Below are 21,578 nucleotides of genomic sequence, written 5' to 3'. Positions count from 1 at the left end.
TATATCATGATGATTTTCCACAGAGAGGTATTCTAAAGCAGTGATCATTTGTGAAATAGATGTGAAAATGGCTCAGGAAACAGCATTTTCAGACATCTAAATGATTTCCCTTTTGAGACATGAAGCACAAAGCTTTGGGAAGAATGAAGTTTTTAGTCACAATAGAAGCAGCCAATTGCCTATAAAGCCGTATATGGTAGAAATTTACTTGATGCTTCCCTTAATTACCAGTATTCTTAGTTATGATCATTTAGTATTTTATTGCCAGACACCATATAGCTCTGAAGCTTGCAAGACATGTGGCAGATTTACACAGCTTATTAAAACTGCCATGAAGCCAGGTATGTGCCCATAATCCAGTTACTCTGGAGTCTGAGACAGGAAGATTACAAGTTTGAGGGCAGCCAGAGCAATTTTCAGAGAGTATATCTCAAAATAAGATGGAATTTTAAAAGGCTGAGGAGGTAGCTCAGTGGTAAAGTGCTCTGGGGTTTAATTCTCAGTACTAGGGGAAAAAAACAGAAAACCTGTCAAGGTGACTGTTAAATTGGAGTTAGGATAGTAACCTAATTGGTTTAAGAACATTTTTTTTTTGCAGTCATAGTAAACACTGACAGCAAAGATCTCTGGGTGAAACAAACTTGTCCAATTAAATATGTTTAGTCCTTTTCTGACCCAGTGTATACTTTGACTTTTCCTAAAGAGTCACTGCAGTATAGGATTGTGCTGACAAGTAAGGTAGTTATCAGTCACATGTAGCTATTTAAATTTGAATTAATTAAAATTAAAATGCATTTGCTCAGGTGCCCTGTCTACATTTCAAGTGCTCGATAATCACTGTGGTACTGGAGAACTCAGACAACATTTTCAACACCCCAGAAAGTTCCACTGGATAGTACTGCTTCCTTGGTTATGTGTGTAGTCCCTGCTGTGAAGCAACCTCAATACAAATCCCAGCTCAAACTCTTTTATTTATTTATTTATTTTTTTTAGTTGTAGGTGGACACAATACCTTTATTTATTTATATGTGATGCTGAGGATCGAACCCAGTGCCTCGAACACACGCAAGGCATGCACTCTACCGCTCAGGTATGACCCAGCACCCCCAGTTCAAACTCTTAAGAGCAATATTAGCTTAAGCAAAAGTTTCCTCACCTCTCTCTGCCAGTTTCCTCATCTGTAAAACAAAGAAAATAAAACAAATAGAATTGTAATCAATGTGTATATAGAATACTTAGAACAATAACTAGAAAGCAGTAAACATGACAGTCAGTGTTATCTTATTTTCTCACTTTAAAAGTCTAGGAAAGTCCTAGAAGAGTTCAAAGAAAAGCCCTAGGAGAGTCCAAGGATCAGTGAATCTGAGATCATAAGTTGGTCATCTCTGGATAGAGATAGAAGTCATCATTTCTCTTTCTCACTTCAATACATTTTTATGTTCTGAAACATGGTCAGTTTAAAAAAATAAGGTATCTATAATTGTAAAGTTATCCTTATAGTCCAACTGTATCCCTGCACCTGTTACTCAGAGGACTTCATATGTCTCTATGTCTTTGAGTCTTTAAAAATGATCTGGACCTAACAAATTTTCTATTTAACTAGGAAAAGAGAAACATCTTCTCTGGTTGTCTGGTAGCAAAGAGCTATCAGATGAGCAAAAGAGATTATCAAAATAGTACTGAGAAAGTAGTTCAGAAGCTAGGAGAGTCTCATAATATTTAAGTCAAGGGGACAGATAATGTTATTAAATAGTTTTAAAAACCTATATCAATTTGTGGATCCAATGTAAATTCCACATTTTTGCTTAAGAAGGATCCTGAGATGTGGAAAGAAATATCCCTCCTCTCCAACACACAATGCCTGGAAGTTCAAGTACCTTAGCTTTGGCCACACAGATTTTTCCACAACTAGACAAAGGCTACACTTCATTTTTCAGTCTTGTGCTAGAAAGGAATTTCTGGGATGATAGTTTTTCCACTTGTATCAACAGGATAATACCACACCTCTTCCCAGGGTCCATGGGAAAAAGCAAAGTCTAGTTAGTTCATTGGAGAAATAGCTGATTTCTTTGTCTCATGTCCCTTGGTTGTTTTTTTTTTTTTTCATCAAGAAATACTCCATAATAGAAAACATGTTCTGAAAAATCAGAAAATGACAGACTTATGAAATCAAGTGCCCCAGGTTCCAATCCCAGATGCACAACTTACACGCTCTGACCTTATAAAAAAAGGGTAACAATATTCAACCCTTGGGATTTTGGTAAGACTGAAATAAACCATTACATTTAAAGCATTTGCAACAGCATCTGGGTACATTTGCTCAAATATGATGGTAGCTATGGTATATTTTGGTCAGTATAGAAGTAAAGAAATATCTTTTCAGGCAGATTTTATTTTGATATTGTTTTATTTATTTATAAATTAAAATAGAACTTAATGATAAATATATATATATATATATATATTTATATATATATATATATGAATGATTGCTTCACAATTTCACCAAAGTTCACCTGATTTTTCTCATTTTTCTCTACCTCATTAAATTTAAATTCCCTTTGCCCTAATGTCCTTTTTTTTTTTTTTTTTTTTTTTTTTTGGTAGCAGGGACTGACCCTGGGGTGCTTAACCACTGAGCTATACTCCCAGCCCTTGTTTTAATGTTTTACTCTAAGACAGGGTCTATGTTGCTTAGGGCCTCCCTAAGTAACTGAAGCTGATTTTGAACTTTTGATTTTCTCCCTCAGCCTCTTGAGCCACTGGGATTACAGGTGTACACCATCACACCTCGTCCTTTGCACTCACGCTTGTCATCATTTCTTAAATCTTAACTTTGGATTCGTTTGCTTATATCTAGGAATTTGTATATTGATAAGATACTAAAATTTTTATAGTTTTAAATAAATAATCTGCATAATTTCACTCTGTCAAATTCTAAGTTACCTCTTGTTCAAAGAAGATTTTTAAAAATTACTTAGGCCCAGATTCAATGAAAAAGGAAATAATCCACCAGTTAAACTATACTAGGCGGTATTCAATTGATTCAGCTTAAGTTAAAAGTATAAAAGGAAGTTGATCAATCCATCCTCTGACCCTTACTTTTAAACTTTTAAGCATTCTTTCTAACTGAATACTATACTATATTCCTAAACAATGTAATGTAATTTTAATCCTAATTATATTTGAAGAAAACCAAATACAAATTCAATAGCGGCAGAGACGGAGAATAATGTGATGATTTTTATTTCTCTGAAACACAAACATGAGAATCAAATAAATCTCTTATTCTAGTAGAGTACACAAAATCAGTGATTTCTTCATAATACTTTAGTGGGGTAAGTATCAGAAAGTACATGCTTTGTACTGAAATAAGTATATCAAAATACTGATGCTTGTTGGGCACAGTGGCATACAACTATAATCCTAGTGACTCTGGAGGCTGAGGTAGGAGGATTGCAAATTCAAGGTCAGCCTCAGCAATTTAGAGAGACCCTATTTCAAAATTTAAAAAAAAAAAAGAATGAAAAGGAACTGGGGATTCAGCTCAGTGGTAAAAACCACCCCTGGATTCAATCCTCAGTACCAAAGGAAAAAACAAAAACTAAAATACAGATGCTCCTCAACTTGCAATGGTGTTAACCTTGATAAGCCCATCATAAGTTAGTGAAAGATCCTAAATTAATAATGCATGTAATACACCTAAGCTACCTAGTATCTAACTTAGCAACACAGTAGAACACTGTGGAGTATTGGTGGTTGACCAGGAACTACAGTTTGGTTGGGAGAAGATCCAAATTCAAAATTCAGAGTATGATTTCTACTGAATGCACACTGCTTTCACACCATCCTAAAGCTGAAAAATCATAAGTTGAAACATTATAAGTCAGGGACCGTCTGTATATTTAACTATTGCTCAAATAAAATGTATGCAGAAGAGAAATGGGGGGGGGGCTGCTCTCCAGAAAAGCTTGCAAAAGAAAAGTTCTTATGGAGCATGCAGCTTTGAAATGTCTAGAATTGAATGCTTGGGCTTTAAAGGAGAGTGAAAAATGAAGATGCAAATATAATGGACACATTTTTCCCATTATGAGAGCTCTGGATCCCTCACTGGGTTTCCTTCAGTTTTCTTCCACCCTATAATCTCCATCTACAAAACTTATTGATCCAAAACTTTGTACTTTAGACCAAACATTAAGGCAGATATCAAAGAAATATATGACAAGGATACCTCCTCTCAAGGAACTATATTCATTAATTTGCATGCTAATTGAACAAATCTATAAGTTCCCACTTTGTATCTAGAAACGAGGCACTCTACAAAATAGTCTAAAGAAATACTGCAATCCCCACTCATGAACAACCAAAAGACTGGTTGAAAATACAAATGAAAGGATTCTGATGACCAAATGTGAAAATTGTCTGAGAAATAGGAACACAAAGGTTGAGCAAGACAATCAAGCAAACAGAGATGGAGTAGAAGAAAGTGGGTCATCATGCTAATGATTAAAATATTATCATTTATTTTATATTAGGCATGATGATCAGAATTAAGTATTTGCTGGATATGTAAGGATCTACAGGAAGAAGGAGAAAGAGTCAAGACTGACACATCCTTTTCAGAGTTCTGCAGAATTCAAAAATCCAAAGAGTCATGGAAAAGTGTGTGCACAGGTAAAGGTTGTGCATCAGATGAATAAGGAAATGAAGGAAAGACTCTGAGGGCCTCTTGGCACGCTAAAGATCACAAAGTTAATAAGGAGTCACAGGAGGGGTTAGCCTGGTGGGAGGGCTGATTAGTTTGACATTTATAGATTAGCACCGAAAGAAGATAGTTCTGGGGGCAAAGGAAGATGTGTTCATAATCCAGGCACAAAATAAAAGCATAAATTATGGCTGTTGCAATGGAAAAGGCAGAGATGATAAGATTCGAAAGTTAAAGGTTAATTTGCAAGTTAAAATCATGGGTTTTATTGTTTCAGAAGTGGAATGACTCTGTGCTATAAATTGGATGCCCACGGGCTGCTGAAAAAGAGTGGAGATGAGTGTCACTTATGCAGAAAAACTTAATAAACTCAATAACCAGAGCCCAGCATGCCTCTCTCTTGATAACAGAGTCTCAGTATCTTGGCTGTTACATAGCCACTCCAGGGAAGATTTCTAAATATTGATATGGGCCAAGAAGAATACCAGCTTTTCCTTCTCTGAATTTCATGGAGAGTGGTATAAATATCAAAAGCACTAAATTATTTATTTTCTATGCCTTTAAAAAATAGCCAGCAAATATAACAAGTGTAAAGCTATGAAAACTGTTCCTCGGAAAATTATGAATGCATATCACTATATTTTGGAAGTACACCTGCAAAACAGCATCATGAAATAAAGCATGGAACACTTTACTGAACTTGTCCAATAAGCCCAAACTTATGTAACCAGACCCAATACTGGGCACTGTAAGAATACCCTACAATCTCAAAAACACAAATACTGAAAACTATCACAAAAATCTGTTTGGCAGCAAACTTTTTGATAAAAATGCATTTATAAAGATGTAAGAAACTTCTTGAAGAGGTCCAAAGGCTAGGGAAGGTCAAGAGGATGTGATAAAAATTGCTGTATGAATTTACAAATCAAAGTAGAGTGCAGCTTAACAAGTGTATTCTATGTTTATGAAAAAAGTAATGAATATCATAAAATAGTACAATAAATAAATAAAGAGAAATGAAATTTTTATAAACAGTTTCTGTAGCATAGTCTAAGTTAGGACAATATTTTCAAACAAAATATTGAAGAGAATTTAAATAAAAATATAGAATACCTTTTTGAGTTAAGTCTTGGGATACCAGAAATGCAGGAGAAAACTCATCAATTATAATAACTATAACTAATCCAAAGCAAATTCCAAAGTGTCAGAGTGCCTTTTCCCTCATTGTTCCAAGAAAACCAAAGTCAACATCAAACAGTGACCCCTTTAAATATGTAGAAGGGCAATATTAAAAATAAAAATTTTACTTAATGTTACATAAATTTTCCAGATTTGTGAAATTGAAATCAATGGATTAAATGTGTTTGTTAATTCTCTAAAAACCCAAAGTAATTTATCTGCCTTGTGCTGATCAATATTTAAAAGAAATAATGATATAAAAAGCAACCTATTTTCTTTCTGCTCCTGCCTTTCTAACATTTATGCAACTTGTGGTCCCAGAATGTTATCAATATTTCAGTGTTTCAGAATAAATAGGTATGATAGAGCATTGTTTATTTTTTTGATTTCCTGTACAAAGCTATTTGGCACAAATAAAATACCTGAATGATATCATTCACCTAAAAAGTAATTGAATGGTAGCCAAATAAAGTAAAAAACTCCACAAACCTTAGGAAAGCATTGTTCATTCAGAGGCAAGTCTGCTGTTCTATACAGCATTAGATTACAGATCTACATACTGCAATTATATTTCAAGGGTATTTTCAAAGCCTCCATCATTGAGAACCACAAAACAGCTTTCAAAAATCTCTTTATAAATTCATTTGCTGGGTGACATGTAGAAATGGCCAAAACTGTATTCTAAAAAATGATTTTCTTCCCTCCTCCCTTGACCAGAAACACACATTTCCACAGATCTTGGAAGGTCCCTAGAGAATATTTGCCTCTGGTCACTTTGAGAATATATTAGCAGCCCATTAAGCTTGAAATGAACTATAGTGTTATCCACCAACATCTGTGTTATCTACTTTGCCACAGCACTAGGGTTTCCAAAGGGAGCATTGCTGACATTAAAGAAAGCTTCACTGACGTTAAAGGAAGCTTTTTATTTCATCCTATGAAGCCACAGTTTAGTCTTTTGCTATTGCCCTTTCAAAAAGCTATTCTAATTCATTTTCCTCCCCAATAAAAAGAACGAAAATTTCTCGTCTTCATATGAAGGCTCAATTTCACATGCCTGTAGATGGGGTAAATCAATGAAGAATATAATTACTGTCTGAATACATAATAAACTCGCCAGGAGTCTCAGGGGTGGTGTGTGTGTGTGTGTGTGTGTGTGTGTGTGTGTGTGTGTGTGTCTGTGTGTTTAACACTTCCACTTAATCTACTGTCCAAAAGACCATACACTCTGTGCCTTCCTCTATCCCCTCTGGTGGCACTGCAAATTGGTGCAACCACTCTGGAAAGCAGTAGGGAGATTCCTTAAAAAACTTGGAATGGAACAACCATTTGACCCAGCTATGCTACTTGTCAGAATATACCCAAAGGACTTAAAATCAGCATAGTATATTGACACAGCCATATCAATGTTTGTAGCAGCTCAATTTACAATAGCTAAACTGTAGAATCAATCTAAATGTCCTTCAATAGATAAATGGATTAAAAAAAACTGTGGTATATATGCACAATAGAATGTTATTCAGCATTAAAAGAATAAAATTATGGCACTTGCAGGTAAATGGATGGAGTTGAAGAATATCACTCTAAGCAAAGTAAACCAATCCCCCCCACAAAAAGGGTGGATATTCTCTCTGAAAAGTGGATGCTGACCCATAATGGGGGTAGAAAAGATGGTGGAATAAGATGAACATCCTTACCGTGGGAACATGTATGATTACACGTGTTGTGTGACTCTACATTATGTACAACCAAAGAAATGAAAGTTGCACTCTATCTGTGTACAATGAATCGAAATGCATTCTGCTATCATGTATAACTAATTCGAACAAATATAAATAAATAAAAGATCAGACTGTATATGCAGGGTAGATGAAAGAAAGACCATATTATACAATGTAATCAATTCAAGAAATATTAAATGACCACATTAAGGGTGAAAAAAGACTGAATACTTTCACTACAAGTAGTGACAAATGTTTTAATGGACAGATATGTTTACCCTGACTTGATCATTACACAATATATAACATATCAAAACATCCCGTGCTATTCACCAACATGTACCATGGATCAACTAAAAGAATAAAGCTTTTCACACAGAAAACAGTTTGCAAGATGTAGAAACACAAAATAATTATATAAGTAAAATTATTTGCAAAATTACTGGTGCTTCTTTGTTATATTTCCTTTGGATATATAACCAGTAGTGGGATTACCAGATCATATGGTAGTTCTATTTTTTATTTTTAAAGGGAATTCCATACTGTTTTCCATAATTTCTGTACTTACTTACCTTTTCACCAACAGTGCATATGAGTTCCCCTTTCTCCATATCTTTGCCAACATTTTTCACTTTTAAATTTGATTTTATTAGCATTCTAACTGGGGTGAAATGATACCTCAGTCTGTTATATGGAAAGGTGATTGTAGTAAAAATGTTGTACCATATAAAAATAGCTAGAAGAAAGGATTTTGAATGTTTTCATCACAAAGAAATGAAAAATGCTTGATATGATGGATAAACTAAATATTATGAGTTGATTAATGTACAATGTATAAATATCATCCTATATCCCATAAAGATGCATAATTACCATCTGTAAACACATCAAATTGCTGGGAATGAGGGCAGGAAATTATAGAGAACTCTTTATATTCATATTTCATAACATGTAAGTCCCCATTTTCATAAATGAAAGCACAGTTTAATATATCACTTAACTATTTTAATATGTTTAATAGTCTATCCATGAGAAGAGCTCACAATATATCTAGCTTTACATTTTTGAGGTACTGTAAATTGCAATATAATAGCCTGTCATTCACATAAAAATGATTCTCTACACATGCAAACACTCACACTTGAAGCAATTCAATACATACATGCAATTCAAGGATTTCTGCAATTGCAGAGGTTTACTAAAAATTATCTTAAACAAAAATAACAGAAAAGATGAGCAAAGCAGCATACTTTTTTAAAAATCCCCAAAAAACAAATGCTGAATGTTTTCTCTGATATAAGGAGGCTGACTCATAGTGGGGTAGGGAGGGGGAGCAGGGGAGGAATAGACAACTCTAGATAGGGCAGAGGGGTGGGAGGGAAAGGGAGGAGGCAGGCATTTAGCAATGATGGTGGAATGTGATGAACATCATTATCCAAAGTACAGGTATGAAGACACGAACTGATGTCAACATACTTTATATACAACCAGAGATATGAAAAAATTGTGCTGTATATGTGTAATAAGAATTGTAATGCATTCTGCTGTCATTTATTTTTTTAAAAAAATCAATTAAAAAAGAAAAAAAACTAAGAATTTTGGGGTGGCACTAGTTCACTCAACACAGATGTATGGTTATAAACAATGAGTTTTAGAACCAGGCTTTGTCATTCTGTATGACAATTGTTGAAATTGGACATATTCCTGCCTCACCACCATTACCCATCCCTGCTACACACACACATACAAATCCATGCAAAATTATCAGAATGAAAAGAAACATTTTAAAGGTAGCATAGAAAATGAACGATCATACCTCTAAAATGGCCAAGGGGGCTTTAATTATAATGACTGACATTAATGTAGGAAATCACTGCTAGATATTGTTCTAAGCAACTTATATATTTAATCTTTACCATGGCACTGTGAATTGGAAACCATTGTCCACATCCCATTTTACAGAAAATTGAAGTACAGAAAGATTAAATAACTGGACCAAGGTTACCCAACCACTGAGTAGTGTCCTTATCAAATAACACAAAATCATTGCCAAATAGTCTACTTTGGAATTCACAAATGTCCTGACTTACTTTCTTAAATAAGCTCTTATACAGATTGGAACCAATATGTTCTAATTAAACTTTTTTAAACAGAATTGACAAACTTGGATTAGTTTTTTTTAATAACTTGGATATAATAACATAACATTTTTTTAGAATTATAAGGGAGAAACTAAAAGTCCAGGCATAGAATTTTGTGATGAGTCAGATATTGCTTTGATTCCTTCAGGATTTCAGAATCCTCATTATTAACTTCACTGTGTGGAAATGCCCTGATCAAAAGTAAAGATGGTATAACTTTGATTTAGGCACTGTGGCACTGTGTGACTAAAATTCACATTTTAAAACATCATAATATAATAGAGCCACGTATTAGCTTTTTGACACTAGATGACACAATTAACTTTTTATAGGCTTGATCTATAAAATATAAAAATAAAACTGAACAATTTCAAAGATTTCATCAAATTCTAACAATCTATGATATCATGACTAATCCCAGAACATTGTTAGGTTAAAATGTATAAAATGTAAGTTATTTTTAACTACAAGTGTGTTTTAATTCTGGGAAAAAAATCTAATTGAAGGTCATAGATACTTTTTCATTAAAAATTAGGGACAAGATTAAATAATATCATTTGATGCTTATATGTATACTATTTAATACACGAAAATATGTACCTTATACAATAACACTAGTTTGGGTATCCTAAGCTTTAGCAATACAGTATGCTAATTCCTGAAACTTCATTAATCCAAACTTTCTTACAAGGTAGCTGAAATTATAAAACACTTTTTGAGTGATGAACTGTAATTTCAGACATTATCATCTGGTTAACATTATCATCTCATCAATTTCATACAAAACCCCTCACTGGATCATATCACCATTTCTAATTATGGAGAGAGGAACCTAGGCATTTTAAAATATACCCAGAGAATTCTGTTCTTCTTAAAGACCTGCCCTCAAGGGGAAATATTTTACAGGACCTTAACTTACCTGGAAGAAGGGAAAGCCCCAACTCCATCCCACTCAGTCTTCCTGTCTCCCTCAAGGATAGAAGAAGAAGGAGGATAAAAGGCACAGGCTCATTAAAAGACTAAAGTCTAATCATCATATCAACAGGACTCTTGTATGACAGGGAAGTGCCACTTAAGACCTACACATCTCACACCTAACTTATGAAACTTCCAGGAAAACTTAAAGACAAAGGGAAATAAAAACAAGAGCTCCAGAGAAAATTTTTAGTCTGACACTGTGGCTAGAGCAAATAGAAACATGGGCTAATTCCTAACCATATAAACATGAACCTCACACTTAAGCCCTATTCACCTCATTTATTCTCAGCAATCTATAATGTTCTCCTTTCAACAAAAAATACCAGGTACACTAAGACACACACACACACACACACACACACACACACACACACACACAGTATTTCAACCATCAGAACCAAACTCAAAATTGGCAGATATGTTGGGATTAACACACTATAAATTTAAAACAACAGTGATCAATAGACTAGGGACTCTAAAGTAAATGGCATGCAAAAACTGTGAGGTAATGTAAACAAAAAGGTGAGCGCCAAGAATTTAAAAAGTGCTAGAAATTTTAAAAAGAAAAAAGAAAGAAAAAAAAAACCCGTGGACAAAGTAAGACTACCTTACCTTTGATAGACTCATCAATGGATTGGACACAGTCAATGATCAGTGAGCTTAAATTTTTTTCAATAGAAATTTAGGATGTTGAAATGCAAGGGGAAAAAGAAGATGGAATAAAATAGAACTGTAGGACAATTACAAAAGGCATAGATATGCATAATGGGAATGTGAGAAGAAAACACAAAAGGAACAAAAGAAATATTTGAAGCAATTGACTGACAGTTCCCTAAATTAATGTCAGACACCAAATCACAGATCTAGGATGCTGACAGAACATCAAGCAGGATAACAAACAAAACAAAAATGAAACCTGGGAACATCATATTAAAATTTCCGAAAATCAAACAGAGAGAAAATATTGAAAGAAACTGGGGCAATGAGGGACCCACCTAAAGAGTAGTAAAGATAAGAATGATGTCAAATTTTTCTCCAAAACTATGCAAACTAGAAGAAAATAAATATTTTTTAAATAAAATATTAAATTTGAACAGAAAAAAATCCAAAATTATCTTTCAAAGTGGATCTTTATTAAAAAACTAAACATTGAAGGAATTTGTCACCAGTAGATTTGTTAAAAGAAGTTCTTCTGAAAGAAGGAAAATTATGTCAGAAACTCGTATCTACATTAAGAAAGAAAGAGCATTAAAGATGGAATAAATAAAAGTAAAATGAAACATTTTAATTTTCTTATTTTAAATTTATCTAGTAGTTAGAAGTTTGTTCAAAATAATAATAGCACCAATTACTGACTGACCATATATATGGGTAAGTGAAATGAATGACATCCATGTTATATGGATAACAGGGAAGAACTTGGAATGATTTGTTAAAAGGCAATTGTATTAAACCTGGAAGTGTTATAGTATTAAAAGTTAAGTGGTGTTAAATAGTGTTGTATTCTTTGAGAATAGACTAGGATTAGTTGTAAAGATATATTGTAAGCTCAAAGGCAACCACTAAAAAGTATTTTTAGGATGTATAATTTATAGACTAAAAAAGTAGAAAAAAATGAAATTATACTAAATCCTCAATTAAACCCAGAAAAGGAAGAAAAACAGGACAAAAAAATAAGCCAACAAGGAGCAATAAAAGCAAATATAAAATAGTAACAAAAACAAACATTGTAGAAAATAATCCAATTAGATCAATAACCACATTAAACGTCAAGGGTTTAAATACACAAATTTTTAAAAAAGAAAGAGATAGATTCAAATATATAAAATACTGCACACAACTATTTGTTGTCTACAAAATTCCCATTTAAATATAAACACAGGTAGATGAAACTAGGTTAGGCAAAAGATACATGATGCTATTATTAATTTATTAGGGCTACCAAATAAAGTACCATAGAATGTGTAACTAAAATATCAGAAATTTATTTTCCCACAGTTCTGGAAGCTAGAAGTCCAAGATGAAAGTCCGCCATGTTGCCTTGTTCTAAGGCCTCTCTCCTTGTCCTGTAGATGGCCATAATCTCTTGTCTTTGCCTTCACAGGGTCTTCGCTCTTTGTGTTCCTATGTCCTAGTTTCCTCTTGTTATAAGGACTACATTCATATTTGATTAGTGCCACCCTAATAACCTCATTTTAACTCAATTACCTTTTTTAAGACCTTATCTCTAAATACAAGCACATTCTGAATTTTGAGGCACACAATTCGGCTCATAATACTGCCATCACAAATCACAAGAAGCCCATAGTAATTGTATTAATTTCAGACAATAGACTGAAGGGCAAGGAAAGTTATCAGGAGTAAAAAGGGGCATTACATGAAAATAAAGAGGCCGATTCTCCAGAAGACATAATAATCATTAATATGCATGCACCTAACCACAGATTTTCAATATATGAGGCAAAAACTAATAGAACTGCAAAGATAAAAAGAAAAATCCACTATTTTAGTTGGAGACTTATCAGTGATTGGCAGAAGGCAGATAAGCAGTGAACTAGACAACACAAACAGCCGAATCTACTTGGCATGTTTAAGACACTTCATAATACCAGAATATGCATTCTTCTCAGGTTCATACAGAGTATTCACCAATCTTCTTTGTCTGTTTTCTATTGCTATAACTGAATGCCACGGATAGGAACACACGTTTATTTGGCTCACAGTTTTCAAGGCCAGCAAATTCAAGATTTTGTGGCTATATCTAGTAAGGTCCTTCTTCCTGGTGGAGAAATCTATACAGACTCCCAGAACAGATTAGGGCATCACATGGTAAAAGGAATTGACCATCTTAGATCAGGTTTCACCTCCTCTTCTTTTAATGCCACAGTCTTATGGGATTTAGGGCTCCATCCTTATTGTCTCACTTAATCTTAATTTCTTCCCCAAAGTATTGAATCCAAATACCATAGTTGGATTGAGTTTCATCACCTTAGTATCTCATTGTGGCGATTAAATTTCAGCATGACTTTTTGTGTAGACATTCAGAACACAGCACCAGTAGAGACAAAAATGTGTGTCTAAAAACATACCTTAACAAATGTGAAAGAACAGAAATCATACAAAATGTGCTCCCAGACCAAAAGGGAATGAAACTAGAAATCAATAACAAAGAAAAAGCTATGAATCAATACAGAGGGATCATTATTGATTAAAAAGAAATTTCAATCATGAATTCATATATTAGAAAAGAAGAAATACCCAAAATAAATATCTAAACTTCCACCCAAGGAAATTAGAAAATTAGAAATGAAATCTAAAGTAAATAATAATAATAATAAAGAAATAGTAAAAATTTAAAAGAATTTAAAAAGATGTAGTAAAAATTAAAAATGTATGCAAGGCTGATTCAATTTTCAAAAATTGATGAAGCAAATTTATCACATCAGTAAGAAAAGAATAAAAATCACATGATCTTATCAACAGATGAAGAAAAAGCATTTAACAAATCTAATACCCCCTCATGATAAAAATTCTCAGCAAATTAGAAACAGAGGTAAACTTTCCCAACTTGATAAAGAATACCCCCCAAATCCCTACAGATAACATCATATTTAATGGTAAGAAACTAAAAGCTTTCCTGGGAAAAGGGAAGGATGGCCCTCTCACCATTCCTTTACAACAATGTAATGGAAATTTAGCTATTAAGACTACTAAAGCCATCAAAGCAAGTAAAAGATATAAAGATTGGGAAAGAAGATTGTATGCATAGCAGATAATGTGGTTTCTATGTAGAAAATCTTAAAGAATCAAGAAATAAACTATTGGAACTAATTAGTGATTACTGTAAGGTTTCAGGGTACAAGGTTAATAATATACAATAGTAATTTTCTAACATATCAGCAATGACATTTGGAATTCAAACTTGAAAACAAACTACCATTCACATTAGTATCAGTAAAATGAACTACTTAGGTATAAATATAACAAAATTTGCACAATATCTATATAAAATGATACATAACTCTAATAAACCAAAGAAGATTTAAATAATGGAGAGATTTATTCCATGTACATGGATAGGAAGACTCAGTACTTTCAAGATGTCATTTCTTCCCATTTGATATATGTATTCAAATGCAATACTAATCAAAATCCCAGCTACCTATTTTGTGAATGTCAAAAACCTAATTATGAGATTATATGGAAATGCAAAAAAAAAAAAAAAAAAAAAAAAACTCCACAAACAGAGAACAGTCAATAATACTGAGGAAGAACAAGGTTGGAGACCTGAAACTACCTGACTTCAAGACTTACAAAATTACAGAAACCAAGACAGAATGGCTTCTAACTTTACTACAGAGCTTTAGTAACAAAAACTGCATAATATTGACATAAAAACAGAGACATAAACCAATAATACAGAATAGACAACAATTAGACAAACCCACACATGTACTGACATCTGATCCTTAACCAAGATGCCAAAAACAAATATTGGAGAAAAGACAACCTTTGTAACAAATGGTGCTGAGAAAACCTGGTTATATATGTAGGAGAATGAAACTAGACTTTTAGCTCTCACCCTCCACAAAAATCATCTCAAAACGGATCAAAGACCTAGGAATTAGATTAGAAACTGTGCAATTCCTAGAAGAAAATGTAGGGTCAACACTCCAACATAAAGGCACAGACAATGCTTTTCTCAATAGGGTATCTAAAGTTCAGGAAATAATGCCAATAGTTAATAAATGGGATAACATCATATTGAAAATGCAAAGGAAACAATTAGGAATGTGAAGAGAGAACATACAAAATGAGAGAAAATCTTTGCTAACAGAGGATCAATATTTAGAATATTTAAAGAACTCCAAAACGTTATACTAAAAAATAAAATAATCCAATTAATGGGCAAATGAATTAAGAACAACTTTCAAAAGAAGAAATGCAAATGTCTGACAAACATATGAAAAACTCTTCAATATTACTTGCAAAGGGAAATGCAAATCAAAACTATACTGAGATTTCATCTCACACCAGTCAGAATGGCAGTTATCAAGAATACAAATAATAATTAATGCTGGAGAGGATGTGGAGAAAATGGAACACTTTTACACTGTTGCTGGGACTGTAAATTAGTACAACTGCAATGGAAAAGTAAGGAGGTTCCTCAAAAGGCTAGGCATATAACCACCACATGACCCAACTATACTTTATTCTGAAGAAATAAGTCATCATACTACAGTATACATGTATAACCATGTTCATAGCAACACAATTCACAAAAGACCAACTATGGAACCAGCTGAGGTGTCCATCAACAGATGAAAAGATAAGAAAATGTGGTGCATATGTTTTCTCTCGTATGCAGAAGCTAGAGAAGAAAAAGGAAAAGAAAGGTGGGGAAGATCTCATGAAAAGAGGAAAGGGACTAAAGGGTGTGGGAGGTGAGGATGGAGGGAGAAGAGCTGGGGAGTGACCTTGGCCAAATTATATTGTCATATTGTGTGCATGTACAAATAGGTGACAATAAATCCCATCAGTATGCACAACTATAAGGCACCACTAAAAAATGTGGGAGGAAAAGCAAATAAAATCAATGGAACAGAATAGAATTACATAAATATTGTCAACTGATTTCTGACAAAAAAGCAAAGGCTTTGGGGGCACATGCCTATAATCCCAGCTGAGGCAAGAGGATCACAAGTTCAAAGCCAGCCTCAGTAACTTAATGAGTCCCTGATCAACTCAGGAAGACCCTGTCTAAATAAAATACAAAACAAGGCTGGGATTTGTGGCTCAGTGGTTAAGTGCCCCTGGGTTTAATCCCTAGTACCCAAAAAGAAAAAAAAGCAAAGGCAATTCAATGAGGAAAGTATAGTCTATTCAACTAATGATGAATATCTATATTTAAAAAAGTGAATATTAAACACAGTTGTTACATTTTCATTTAAATTAACTCAAAGTGTATCATAGACTAAATGTAAAATATCGAACTATAAAAGTCCTAGAAGATAACATAGAAGATAAATGTAGGTGATTTTAGTTTTCTTTGAGAATGTTTAAGTAGAAAACCAAAGTATGAAGGAAAATATTAATTAGATGGACTTCATTAAAATCAAAATTTTCTGCTCTGTGGAAAATGATGTAAAGAGAATGAAAAGAAAAGCCACAGGTTACGAGAAAATCTCTACAAAACACATATATGATGAAGATATGATATCCAAAATACACAAAGATTTCTTAAAACAGTCACAATTTAAAAAAACAACCCAGTAAAAGCATGCATAATACATCTGAACATATACCTTATCAAGGAAGATGGAGAGATTTCACATAAGCATATGAAAAGATGCTTCATATCACATGTAATTTGAAGCACACAAATTATAACACCAGAAAGATACGTTTATACAACTGTGAGAATGGCAAAATCCAAAATACAGATAATACCAAATGCTGACAAGGATATAGAGAAACAGAAACATTCACGCATTTCTGGGCTGAAGGAATGTAAAGTGGTATAGCCAGTTTGGAAGAGAGTTTGGCAGAGCCTATAAAACTAAACATACTCTTTAACAAATGATCCAGCAATCACGCTTCTCAGTATTTACCAACATGAGCTGGAAGCGTATGTTCACACACAAAAAAAGGATATTTGTATTAGTTTCACTCACAATTGCAAAAACCTGGAAGCAACCAAGATGCCCTTCAATGGGTGAATGAATAAACAATGGTATATCATACAATGCAGTATTTTATAACAATAAAAAGTAATTAAAAAACCAGGAAAAGACATGAAGAAACCTTAAATGCATATAATTAAATGAACAAGCCAATCTCAAAAGGCTACATACTACGTGTTCCCAACTCTATCACATCCTGGAAAAGACAAAGCTATGAAGACAGTTAAAAAGTTCACTGGTGGCCAGAGACCAGTGTAAGGGAGGAAGAGATGAACACATGAAATACAGGGAGTTTTTAGAAAAGAAAATCTATTCCAAATGTTACTATGAAGGAAGCTATGTGTCATGTGTCGTTATATTCTTGTAAAACCCATAGAGGTTGCAACATCAAGGGTGAACTCTTATGCAAATTATGGACTTCATTTAATAATAATGTATCCACAGGAGTTTATCATTTTTAGCAGAAGACCACTAGTTACCACTTATGAGTCCTGCTTTCTCACAGTTGAAATATAACATTAGAGAAGCACGCAGAGGCAAGCATATAAAGCAGGGTTTATTTAAAAAGAGGTAACAGACATCTTCCAGGAGGGAGTAAGGAGCTATAGTAGGTATCCTTGTATCCCAAGAAATGAGAGTGGTCTGCCTCTTTTATACATCCTAGATTTTCTTTGTTTTCCTGCTCTCTTCCCCCTTATCTCTCTCCTACCTGCATAAGTGACTAGGCCCAGGAGATGCTCTGGTAGGATGGCCAAAAGGTGAGAAGCAGATGGACAGGAGGCGCCAAGGTGGAGACATCCAGGAAGGAAGTGGGGCACAGAGTGCATTAACAACTTTTATAACTCCCTATAGGGAGGGACAATCCCTGGGACAGGTTACTTTAGCAACAGATTGGATCAGGGGCAGATTATTTTGATAAGGGTGGAGGAAGATTAGCATTTCAATTCCTCAGAGGTGGTTTCCAACTTCCCAGAACCAAATTGGCCTCCATTCATGATCTGACCCTTGCCCATCTGCCAGTCTTTAATTCTGGCTTCAGTGCCACACTAATGCAAAACACTAATAATACTAGAAATCTATGTGTGATCTATGTGTGGAGGAGTAAAGGAGCAAGTAGGCATTTTATGTACTTTCTGCTCAATTATTGTTATGAATCAAAACTGCTCTAAAGAGTAAGGCCTATTAATCTTTTTTAAATACCACAGAACAGAAGACAATGAGTTTTGGAAGACAAGTAATCATTAAACAATAAAAATTAAAACTATTTTACTTTCAATGCCAATTCAGCATTGGCATTCTGATATTAATGTTCATTAAAAGATACTGAAATATTCCACCATCTCTCCCTGTATGTATGTCTGTCTCTCTCTCCTTTTTTCCATCTTTCTCTCTCTCTCTCATCAAAGAAAACGTTTCCTTCCAAAAAAATAAATAAATAAATATTTGGCAAATTTTCTGGAAATAAAATAAAGTGCCCATGGACTTTGCCATCCCCCAATAAACAAGTTTGTTTTCACTGGAAAACTGCTTTTTTTGGCATTTACTAAAATACACCAGACTTGTGCTTTACAACAGGGAAGGAAACGGAGTGTTACAGGTCCTATTGTTGCAATAAATGCATGGACCAGTGGGCATGTTAAGATCTTAGACACAATAGGAAAAATTTCAATTAAAAAATCATAAAGAAATGAAGAAAAATACTGGTAAACAATTACAATAGACTGGGTGAGATGGTTCTTGGTTCCTTTGGGCCCATGGTCCGTGTGTTTAAGCACCAACAAATGTTTATAAAATAGGGAGCAATAAGGAATATACAAAAAAGTTGGCATAGTTCTTGAAAGAAAAAGAAATTCTTTCAAAGACATTCAGGGTCACTCCAGGTGAGATTTGGGTTGGCACTAAAAAAAAAACACATTGAGACAGAGACCTTTTTCTTGGGATTCTTCAGTGATGGCTTCTCTGCTCCAGTTCCCACAAGGGAGGCAGAAAAAAGAGGAGGAGGAAATTCTTAAGAAAGTTCCACCCCAATAAGGGGGCTCATGTTTCAGGGGGTTGAGTTTAGCTTCCGGATGTCTTCTGATCAGCAGATTGAGTGACATCTTGGAAGGCCACACCCTTCTCAGGTGCTATGTGGGGATCATGGGCAGAGTGAGCAAAAAGGACACATACAGCCCAGAGAGGCAATGTCAGTCCAGTCCATTCATGTACTTATGTCATAGTTCATACACACACAGCCTATGGCTGGCCCATCACAAAAGCCTATTCCTCTCTTTATTCAAATTAAACTTCAAGGGTCATATATAGGATGTGAAGCTTAACAGTATTACTCAGAAAAAAAAAAAGAGAGAGAGAGAGAGAATAAAATTATGGCATTTACAGGTAAATGGATAGTTAGAGAATATCATGCTAAATGAAGGAAGCCAATCTCAAAAACAAAAGGCCTTATGTTTTCTCTGATAAGTGGATGCTAATAATGGGGTGGGGGGCATGGAATGCTAATAATGGGGTGGGGGGCATGGAATGCGTGGAGGAACTTTGGATGGACAAAAGGGAGGTGGGAAGGGAGCATGGAGATAGGAAAGATGGTGAAATGAGATAGACATCATTACTCTAGGAACACGCATAATTGCACGAATGGTGTGACCCTACTTTGGGTACAACTAGAGAAGTCAAAAAATGTGCTCCACCAAACAACTCAATCAATAAATGGGCCAAGGACCTGAACAGACATTTCTCAGAAGAAGATATACAATCAATCAACAAATACATGAAAAAGTGTTCAACATCTCTAGTAATGAGAGAAATGCAAATTAAAACTACTCTAAGATTTTATCTTATGCCAGTCAGAATGGCAGCTATCAAGAATACAAACAACAATAAGTGTTGGCAAGGATGTAGGAGAAAAGGCACACTCATACATTGCTGGTAGGACTGCAAATTGGTGCAACTACTCTGGAAAGCAGTATGGAGATTCCTTAGAAAACTTGGAATGGAACCAGCATCTGACCCAACTATCCCACTCCTTAGTTTATGCCCAAAGGACTTAAAATCAGCATACTATAGTGATGCAGCCACATCAATGTTTATAGCAGCTCAATTCACAACAGCTAAATTGTGGAAGCAACCTAGATGCCCCTCAATAGATGAATGGATAAAGAAACTGTGGTATATATACACAAAGGAATATTATTCAGCATTAAAAGAGAATATAATTACGGCATTTGCAGATAAATAGATGGAGTTGGAGAATATCATGCTAAGCAAAGTAAGCCAATCCCCAAAACTCAAAAGGCTGAATGTTCTAATAAGTGGATACTGATCCATAATGGGGGAAGGTGGCATGGGGAAAATGGAGGAACTTTGGGTAAAGGGTGGGGGGGGGAGGGAGTATGGGAGCAGAAAAGATGGTACAGTACGATGGACATTATTACCCTAGGTACATGTGTGACTGAACATATGGTGCAACACTACATCGTGTACCATCAGAGAAATGAAAAGTTGTGTTGCAATTTTGTAAAATGAATCAAAACACATTCTGCTGTCACATATACCTAATTAAAATAAATAAATACATTTATTTAAAAAAATTGTGCTCCAGTTGTATATAATGAATCGAAGACCATTCTGCTGTCATGTATAACTGATTAGAACAAATAAATAAGTTAAAATTTTTTTTTAAAAAGTGAGAAAAGGAAAAGGGAGAAGGCGCTGGAAGAAAGCTTTACCTTCAAAGCCACAAGAAACTTCCTGTGCTGAAATAAAAGATCACATTCAAATGCCCAAACAGCAACTCCAACAAAAGACTTTATTTTCTTTTGTCACCACTTCCATTCAAATTAGGAAGCTCTCAGGAGAAGGAATCTTCTGATTGTTAGGCGCCCTGTGTCCACCAACGATTGGCATCACCTGATACTCACAGCCTTTTTGTCCTGTTGAAGAACACAGACTGCAGGACAAGGGCATGAAGTCAGATCCTACCATGGACAGCACAGAGATGTCCTGGGGAATTGAGTAAACTTGCAACTACAATATAGCCTCAGTTAGGAAAGGGATAGATACAGACCCCAGGAAGGCTCAGATTCCCAGAATTCCTGTTTGTCTGTAGCATCAACCATCTGCAGACATTTTTTCATTTTCATTTTCATGCCCTATATTCTAACATAGAGCATGC

The 21,578-nt window shown here is 34.5% G+C and overlaps 1 protein-coding gene across 3 annotated transcripts in view; it reads right to left on the bottom strand.

The window, feature by feature from the left end:
• The window catches only part of GPM6A (glycoprotein M6A), a 325,059-nt gene that overhangs the window by 271,956 nt on the left and 31,525 nt on the right, over nucleotides 1-21,578 (bottom strand). The window contains exon 2 of one of the 3 annotated variants that reach the window (XM_081269582.1): nucleotides 1,157-1,178. The exons of the other annotated variants lie outside the window; for them this stretch is intronic. The gene's annotated coding sequence lies outside the window, so the exon portion shown is untranslated. The remainder of the gene's footprint in view (nucleotides 1-1,156; nucleotides 1,179-21,578) is intronic. 3 annotated transcript variants of the gene reach the window in all.

Source organism: Spermophilus citellus, assembly GCF_964194105.1.
Source record: "Spermophilus citellus genome assembly, chromosome: 16".
Taxonomy (NCBI): Eukaryota; Metazoa; Chordata; class Mammalia; order Rodentia; family Sciuridae; genus Spermophilus; species Spermophilus citellus.
This window is presented reverse-complemented; position numbering and strand designations above follow the sequence as displayed.